The sequence below is a fragment of the Stigmatopora argus genome, chromosome 11 (assembly GCF_051989625.1).
Source record: "Stigmatopora argus isolate UIUO_Sarg chromosome 11, RoL_Sarg_1.0, whole genome shotgun sequence".
Taxonomy (NCBI): domain Eukaryota; kingdom Metazoa; phylum Chordata; class Actinopteri; order Syngnathiformes; family Syngnathidae; genus Stigmatopora; species Stigmatopora argus.
Window position 1 is genome coordinate 2,988,194 of NC_135397.1, and position 9,453 is coordinate 2,997,646.

Below are 9,453 nucleotides of genomic sequence, written 5' to 3' on the forward strand. Positions count from 1 at the left end.
CAAGGGGTGCTGGAGTCTATCTCAGCTGAATTGGTTGCCAGCTAATCGCAGGGCACAAGGAGACGAGCCACCATTCACACTCAAACTTGTTACTAATTTAATTTGATCCTAAAACAGAAAGTCAGCACTCATGATTTACTTTCCCGGGCCACACAAAATGATGCGGCGGGCCAGATTTGGCCCTCGGGCCGCCACATTGACACTTCTGAAATATACAATAAGGATTTTTTTCTGTTGTACTTGTCAGTTTTACAAAAAAAATCAACTATCTTGCATTTTGGATTTAATTTATGACGCGTATAGAGCTTTAATGTTGCTCAACCATACAGTAAAGCCACCGAATAGCACAATGTTTCCGTCTTAACATGACAGAGGTAAAAACACTGATGCTTTATGACAGACGGCGCTTGATGGATTTGCCGTGATGACTCCATGCGGACATGATTGGCTCAAGGCGGCGTGCGGATGGACGCTGGAGCTGAAAATAAAACACACTAGATGCAAGGTTTTCACGAGAGCAATTATTGCCTTCTGTAGTTTAAAGCTACAATCTGCCTAAGCGACATTTAAATGGGCCTGCAGTCTGTATAAAACATTTATTTGGACGACATTTAACACTGGTGTTTAGTGTATATGTTTTGGTCTTCTCCTTCCTTGCAGGAGTTTGCCTTGAGGCCTTGGCGATGATGTAACTTGCGTGGGTAGGAATAAGGTGGCGTCTCAGTGGCAGGAGCGCTTTTTGATCCCAAATGATTTCGGTTTATGTTTTGGTGGTGAAGAAGGAAACCGGAGTACCCGCAGAAACCCCACGCAGGCACGGGGAGAACATGTGAACTCCAGAAAGGAAGGTTAAAACCCAGCTGGAATTTATCCCTCGAATGCCACTCGCTGGTGGGTGTTTTAGAACTTTTAATAAAACAAAATCACTTTATTAATCCATTAGGAACTTAATTTGCAGAGAGAGCATTCACAGATGATTCAATATAACTAATAATAAATAAAAAAATGGGTTTCTATCCATCCGTCAATGTAGATTACGAACCACCAAATAGATGTTTATGCGTTTTTTAAGATGAAATAACACTTTAGAAACTGAATATGAGTGATGTGTAACTCTCTCACAAAATAATTTCAAGAAAAATATGTTTGTGGATTGCACCTGGCACAATAAGCAGTTGTACGAGTTTCAAACGTCACACCAACTAGCACATCTAGTTAGGGCGGGTATGCATAGTCACTTTTTTGTTGGTGCTGTTTTCTTTTTAATTGTCTCCAGATAATGATTTAAAATTCCCCTGAAGCTATACCATTATGTAATAATGTTAAAACGCAGAGCCCTGCCTTTCTTTATCGAGCATTTCCAGGATTAACAATTTTAGACACAATGACATACACGGAAGGTTCAAATTTCACATTGATTTCAATGTGGAAAGCTTCCAAAACCTGTTAGTTGGGCTCATCACGTTGTGGGCAAAGCACCACACCACCTCAAACGGTTAAGAATACGTCATCCTGAAAACATATCGTACTGTATGCTCGAGTCTCTCATTGAAAAAATAAATAAAATATAATAAAATACACCATTGAGCTGTGCAAATAGTCACAAATCAACAAGTGAATCAGCAAGACATCAGAGTGGCATATTTAAACAGCAGCAAGACATTTATCGATTGTGAGTTTGCCACCAGGAAGTTAAATCGGACGTCATATTATTATTATGTATGACTATTTATGGCAAAGGCACTGTACTTTTCCACAAACACATGAGATGCATCAAGTTGTGTAAAAGCTTATTTATTGATATACTAGAGATATAATACTAAATCGTTTTATGAAGCATAGTTCTAGAAGATCATACATTGAATATTACTCCACCGCAACATCAAAAAAGAGTTTAAAATATGGCAACCTAACTCTTTCATTTTCAGTTACAGGCTTGTAATGCAACATTTGTAGTCTTTTAGGAAATAGGCGCGTTAGCAAACCAACAACATTCTTTTTGCTCACACTCATGCGTAATAAATACCCAAAAGAAATATATAGAAACACACAAAATAACTGGTAGGAACTGACAATACCAACTTTGGTTCAATTGTTTAATCAACAAAACAATAATATGCACGTGGGACATCACATGGCGTGTTATGCCTCTTAAGAATTCAACCTTGTATGAAATTCAAAAATGAGTTTTCATTAATTGTAACGTGTATATGTACAGAGGATGTTCAGATTTTTGGAAATTTACCGACAAGTTACGCTGTGGAAAAAAACATCATTTGAGTTTCCAATGAAAACTTATTTCAATTGTCATTGGATTGTATGATAGTGATTGGCTAGCGACCAGTCACAGTAGTATACACACTATACTGTATTTTCTCTCAAAAAGAACATTTCTTCATTTTTTTAGAATGGACCATGTTTTTTGGATTCTGGGACTCGGTCCTGTATTTCATTACAGTGTGTGACCCAACAGCTTAAGTGGTGTCAACTCCATGCATACCGCAAGCATGACACAACATGTGATATTATGGCGTGGTACAATGCAGCTGTTTAGAGTCATAGCCATTGTTAGTGTGCTATTATAAACTGTTTAGACCAATATAGAGCCGGAAAAAAAGCGAAACAGAATGTGATCCGACGCAGGCCCTACACAAAGCGTGAATAGAGTGTGTTTATAATGAAATGTGACATTTATCATCAGTACCTATTCAAGTGCACCCATCAAGCTTGCCTGAAAATGCATAATTAAAGCGATTGGCATAAATTTATTAAAATGCAGATACAGCAGTTTTAAAACCGTACGTCCCATTCTCTGTTTTAGGGAGGGGTGGCAAACGTGTGGGGTGTGGGCCAGAAGTGACCAGATCTGGCTACATTGATAATAATTATTAAATGTTTTGATTTTTTTCACCAGAGCGCTGCAAAACCAGATGTTTGTGATCAAGTGCGTGCACTATTTTTTTCTTTGTTCAATTTCCTATCCGCAATCATATTCATTCAGTTCATAAGGAACCTTCAAATACCCCAAAACCAACAGAAAGTCACCTAGAAATGCCCCAAATTCAACAGGAATTAAAGAAATGAACAAGAAGCATTCCTAGCACTGTCAATGTCGGCATGTAAATTGACTTTTTGATCCTAAAATTAAAAAGTCTGCCTACTTAAAGTCTAGTTAGCCTTAATCGTGACCGGAAGTTTCGTTGAAAGACGTTTGGTCCCCGGATGTTTGGTCCCCGGACGTTTGGTCGACTGGAGGTTTGGTAGAACGGACGTTTGGTAGAACGGGTTTGCGTGCAATTGATAGATTTTAACATTGGGTGAATAGAGATTTAATGACTATTATTTAACATTGAGTGAATAGGATTAGGGTTAAACAAATGAAAGTCTTGTGACTCAAACCTCGGGACTCGCGAACCCGGCGACCAAACGTCCGTTCTACCAAACGTCCGTTCTACCAAACGTCCGGTCGACCAAACGTCCGGGGACCAAACGTCCGGGGACCAAACGTCTTTCGACGAAACGTCCGAGTACCGTCAATGGCGGCATGTAAGTTGACTTTTTGAACCAAAAATTAAAATGGTCCGCCCACTCAAAGTCTAGTTTGCATTAACAGGGCCAGCGAACCAAACTGATCTTGAAAGCAGCCCTCTGAGCAAGAAAAAGTTTGGACACCCCTGGGTTACAATTATTGAGCGTGCCACTGTCCTCGTGACATTCCGCTAAAATGATGCTTAGCTGCAAAGTATCGATCGGCGTGTCCCGGAAGCTCGTGCGCACTTGAGTGTCAGTCAGAACAAACTATGGAGAAGGTGAAGGCCCCGCCGGGACACAGCTGGCTGACAGCTCGCTTCCCCAAGATACAAATGAGCTTTTTTTTCTGCCGCCCGCCTGGCTGCGCTCCACGACTGCGACGAGCACTGCAAACACGTCACTCTTAGTTAAACATGCTGGCGTCCAATTCGTGTGGACGCTTTCGTTCTCCGCGGCTACGGTTTTCCATGTCCATTATAGGTTGGACGAGGCCGTGCGGGGTGTCAACTTCTCGCTTCTTCTACTTTTTCTTTCTTCTCCATTTGTTGCGTCAAGCAGATGCTCCATCACACGCTCGGCTGAGCTGGTGCGGAGACGCCCAACTAGATGAGCTGCCGCCGTCACTAACGGGCTGTCTTGAGGGTGTGTGGCATTTACGTGTGTTTCTACTTGTGTGTCAGCGTCACCGCTTGGAAAAGTTGGAGCTTTTCTGTCAGGAAAATGATGTGAAATGAAGCCAAACAAGGGCGGAAACTGCCTTTATGGAGGATACTTACCTTCAAATAATGAGTTGAATACTGCCTTATTATTATTATTATTGTACTATGTATTCAGCTACATAGAGTATCATATGATTATTGTAAACTGGCAGAGAATTGACACTAAGCTAATTGGAATTATCATATTTTTCGGACTGAGTATAAGACGAAACAGCCAAATAATGCCAAATGAAGACGGAAAAAAAAAAGTGGCGCTTTCGAAGGACAATTTTGGATTTTTGAATCAGTATATGCTCAATTTGGAATAGTAAAATGGAGAAAAATGGGCTGAATAGGCATCTGTTAAAAAAATAGCTGTTCAGATAACTATAATCTAAAAAAAACAATTAAACGAAACTGAACCAAAGTGAATTTAAGACCCCTGTCTAGTCTAGTAGGTTCTTAAACGACTGTTTAGTCCAATTTGAACACCCAAGTATGGTTCTTTAAGGGCTACTTGTGCAGTATTTGAGCGGCATGCTTCTTAGTGTAAATACATTAACGGCTGTATATACAAGTGTCTATACAAACACACTATATATTTAAAACTGTCTTTTATGGCTGGGTATAAATACCCTGCCTGTAAAAGTAGCTGTTCTAGGAGGCAGATTTGGTTTCCAACGATTGTGATTCCTGGGCTAATTTTGCCTTGTTTCCTTGACAACCAAGCGTGACACCATGGCCCTTTTCTTATCGGCTTTGTCGGTGATTAAGATACTCTCTTGTTAGTGTGATATATGAAGAATAAGGTGAAAATATTGCCCTCGTTTGGTCCCCAGGGAAAGCTACTGATTTCTTTTGATTATGATTATCATTTTTTTTAACTTTCATTGCATTTCTGCTCCAGGCTTCATTCCACAGCCAGTCACTAACCGCATGCCTGTTGTTGATTTGAATTTATTTAATCCCAGCGCGTGTTTACATGTGCAGATGAAGTCATTTTTACAGAATTATTAAAGACAGATGTGTGCCGAGGGCGGACATTGGGGCGAGTATGGACACACTGACAGAATAATCCCCAATATTGGTTGCACCTGAAAATAAAATGAGGATTTTAAAGGATGCGCTGTACTTTATATGAACCAGTTGAAGGAAATGATCATACAGAGTGCATATGGGAAAAATATGAATCTCTAGACATTCATAAAAAGCGATTTGATGTCTTGCCGATCTGAAAGGAAAAAAAAAACATGACCTCACTTGAACAATGTGTGAGAATTTTTAAAATGATATCATTGAAAATCAAAAGGGCTCCTTCATAATATCCAGCAAAATAACCCAACTGGGGTTGAAAAGGAAAGTGAAAAAAGTTGGTTGACCTCAGCGACCTCAGTCTTTATTTATTTATTTTTATTTTTTTAATTAGAATGAGATTCCTACTTTATGGTTAAGAAACTCTGAATACATTTTAATGTGAAAAATTGACAAAATTAGTGGCATGCAACAACAAATCCCTTAAACTGTGTTTGTTATTTATTTATTTGAATTAAAAAACACAACTAAATTGACTTCCTAGTTACCGTATATGCTGAACTATAAGTCGCACGGGAGTAAATGTTGCATGAACCAAAGAATGCAAAATGAAAGGAAAAAGAATATGTTATATAACATTATAAGTTAATTTAATAGGAAAATAGGGACCGATTAATGTAACATATTAAGCATTTTGGATGTGTGAATGTTTTAATGCTGACTGACTGAAAATGAAATGACAATGTAAAAAATCCCATTCGTGTTGATTTTCAGGTGTTATTTTTTGGTCAAATTTATTTATTTATTTCTTATCCTGAAATCTGCTTCTGTTCTTCCGGCTAATGAGATTTTTTTTCCCCCCTCTCCCTCGGAAGGCAATTAAACAATAGACCCTGTGCTCCCGTTCCTGCCAATATTCAGCAGGCACTTGCCATCTTTCCACATGCGCACACACGCTCAGCGCCACCAATTAGCTCCTTTCTGTTTTTCATAGTGCCATTTGAAATACATGCAAATGAAGGTTGTGACAAATTAGCTGGCTTCCACTCGTATGCTTCGCCGGCCCCGAAGGTGCGGACCTGCAGAACTCTATCTTTTTATTGGACTAATTCCTTCACACAGCAGTCAAAGTCACTTTTTTCCTCTAGAGTATTATCCTTGGGGGTTTGCTTGTCTTTGTTTTTGTTTTATGTTTTTTTTCTCAATGTTTCCCCTCCTGCTCATTGAGTGGAATCATCTTCTTCCAATGATTTAGCGCTCTCTAGTGGCTGCAATGCATTCTCATGTGTCAGTGCTTCATTCAAATACTTAATCCAAGGCCCAAAAAAAGACAAATTACCCGATTTGAAGACTATAATATTATTTGGAAATAATATTTCATTATGGCAACATTTCATTTGAATCCATTGATGCCCCGCCCACCAAGGGAATGGCTTCCTGTTTCTTGCTCTGCTTCCCTCTATCACGCTTTCACATTTCCTCATAATATCATCATAAAAAAGCAAAGGAGAAATAATTCCAGTGCAAGCAAATTAGCAGGGGACTCATAACAGGTTGCCGACAAGGTTCGCGGGGGGTGTTGGAGCCTATCCCAGCTAACTACGGGCACCATGGGGGGACACCCTGAATCAGCGTCCAGCCAATCGCAGGGCACGAGGAGACAAACAACCAATCACTCATAGCTAATGGCTAATTTAGGTAGTTCAATCAGTCTAGCATGCATGGTTTTAGGGTGTGGGAGGAAACGGGAGTACCCAGAGAAAACCCACGCATATGCAAATGCTGCACAATGAGCGAATCCTTGACCCTAGACCCCAGAACTGCGAGGCCGATGCGCTAAACAACTCGTTAGTTTCAAACAAACAGGTCTTTTTGGTACACGCAGACGCGTCTCCTCCTCTTCCTCGCCGTTTTCTCCCAATTTGCCCTTGCACCACTTTTCCCACATCCATTTCCCTTGTCTTTCCCACTCAGTGTTGTGTGGAATATGCTAATCAGCCATGCACCGGCAACTCCCTGGGTGAGGATCACTTATTAAAAGCATAGTTGGGAGGGTTTATGCAAATAGGGCCGAATCAAAGCTCGCACAACCCCCACTTGGCAATGTAATAGTTGATTAGTCGCATTGCTTTTTTGTTGTTGTTATTGTTGTTGTCGTTACTTCTTTCGCCTTCACCTCAAAGCTCCGCCTCTGTCGTGAAGGCCTATTTTTAATGCCGGGTTTTATCTCTCGCCGCGATACAAACGGTTTACCCGTCTGTGAAAAAGAAAACTTTCATTTCCTTTCACGTGGATTGACAGATTTGTTAGGAGGAAAAGATGGATAATATCCGCCGCGGCCGAAGGCTGCCATGAAGTAGTCTGACACAGACACTGATTAAGCCTCTCGAGATCTGAGGGGGGATTGTGGGTCTTAGTTTGGAGAGAAGGTGGTGGTAAAAAGAAAAAAAGGAAATATATATATATATATATATATATATATATATATATATATATATATATATATATATATATATATATAAGAAAAGGAGGAGGCTTAAGAACAAAAGTGCAAATTGGATTGTCCTGCGGGCGCTTGCCGTGAGCTTGCTACGCAAACATCATTTGCGCCTATTTGAATCCCGACCATTAGGTTTTGATTTATTTCCTGCTGTTTTTGAGGGGAAGTGTCACTCCTTCCAAATCCTGCTCACTTTGCACTGAGCCAAGTATTGTAATGAAGGAATTAATTAGACCTCTTGACACGCATACGGGTTTATATTTATACCACTGTAGCGCGTTTGGCCCCCCTGGCCCACCGCTCACCTCGAGTCGTGCTAATTTGGATTGCAGAGGCGTCCTGTATGTTCCGTATATTTACATTTCCACCGTGAAGGAGCAGAGGTCACGTCTGTCCCCGGGCAAACGTGCACATGGGGCGGGCTTTTTTTTTTTTAGGGTGGTGAGTATCACCCGATGGGCTTCCCCTACTCTTTGATGACTCACAATTGAATATTTAATCCTTATGACTCACTTCTAGAAGTGGATCAACCCAAGTGAATTTTGTTTTGCACTTCAGGTACATCAGAACTAAATCATAACTATGCTTAAATGGTGTTATTTAATAATATGACTTGGGGATGAGTGTCAACTGTCATTGATGGTAAGAGAAATTAAAGACACGGACTTTAATAGATTGGACTTTGCTGATTCAGAACTCATAGTGCTTCTATTTTTGTTTTTATTTGTGTATTTCGTCTCGTTCGCAACAAGATGAACCTGGCAACATTTTCCAGGTAAACTGCTTTTAAATCCAATCTAAAATAAAACCATAATCTCACCCACGTAATAGTAGTTGTGTTCCATTTCCTCCTGCTGCCCACTGGTGTGAATAGAGTTCAAGTGCAAGTGCCGGTGTGTGGCACACTGTAAATTGTGGTGGTGCCGAAGCTGAGGTATAAAATATAAAAGATGCCTGAAAGTGGGATTCCAAGACTACAAGTTCCTCATGCTACAACGGTTCATTTCCATTTCTACCACTACAAATGACTTCAACTATATCTAATTAACTAGGTGAAGAGTAAACATTTATGTTATTGCCTACTCATTATGTTGACTACTTATTTATTTATATGACTTATTTCTTATTTATCAATGATCTATTGTTAGTATTCATTGATTATTTATTTGTCTGTTTGTTGTTGTTATTTGTGCCCTTTTTAAAACTCATTAGACTTGTATAATGACAATAATAATCAATTGGTTGAGCATTCTCTCGCTGTGTTTGCCATGGTAACGAAACTAATATATACTTAGCATTTGCCCTCTTTAATGAAAAAGGAGAATGTTTGCTCATTCCCTTCTTTGCGTGTATGCAGATGATTTTTGTTATCATAATTCCTTTAGTTTTGTGCTTTGATGTCGAGTATGTCGTCTTTGGCGACACCCTAGAACGCACGAGTCTTTAACATCTGTTTTTGTTTTTTGTTGTTCTTTACATTTGAATGTACACTTGAGGTTAAAATGAGGTACCCTGAACTGTATCGTGACGCACGATGCACCAGGTTAAGCCTCCCTTGGGGTGTTGCTGCTGTACAGACATTAAAAATGGATGACAGATAGTTGACACAGGGAGGGAAAATATTTAAATAAGCTTCTGTATGGCAGCTACGACATGGTTCTGTGTTCTCAGGAGGATTTAGTGGGAAAAATG